This window comes from Sinocyclocheilus grahami, unplaced genomic scaffold (assembly GCF_001515645.1).
Source record: "Sinocyclocheilus grahami isolate Dianchi unplaced genomic scaffold, SAMN03320097.WGS_v1.1 scaffold23.1, whole genome shotgun sequence".
In the NCBI taxonomy this organism is placed as follows: domain Eukaryota; kingdom Metazoa; phylum Chordata; class Actinopteri; order Cypriniformes; family Cyprinidae; genus Sinocyclocheilus; species Sinocyclocheilus grahami.
In genome coordinates, this window is record NW_015505202.1 from 2,563,745 (window position 1) to 2,564,080 (window position 336).

Sequence of the window (336 nt, forward strand, 5' to 3'; positions counted from 1 at the left end):
GACGACAACCGCGAGCGTTGCACGTGCTTAAATAGCAAACGAAACACGCGTCTGCGCCGTTCATTCCGTCACATTCCAACATCATATGACCCCTTTAAAGACCAAGGAGAGGGAGCGTTTCTGATCAAACCTCCAATGAATGTGCTCTGGGCTGCATTTCTCAAAAGCATTGTAAGCTAAGTTGATAGTAGAGACTATTGGTGACAATGGGTCTACGATATACTTAGGCTTAAGATGCTTTTGGGAAACACAGCCCTGTACAGGACATCCAGACTGTGGCATGTATGGTCTCAGAGAAATTCACTAAAATATTATGTCCTCTACAGAGGACAAAAG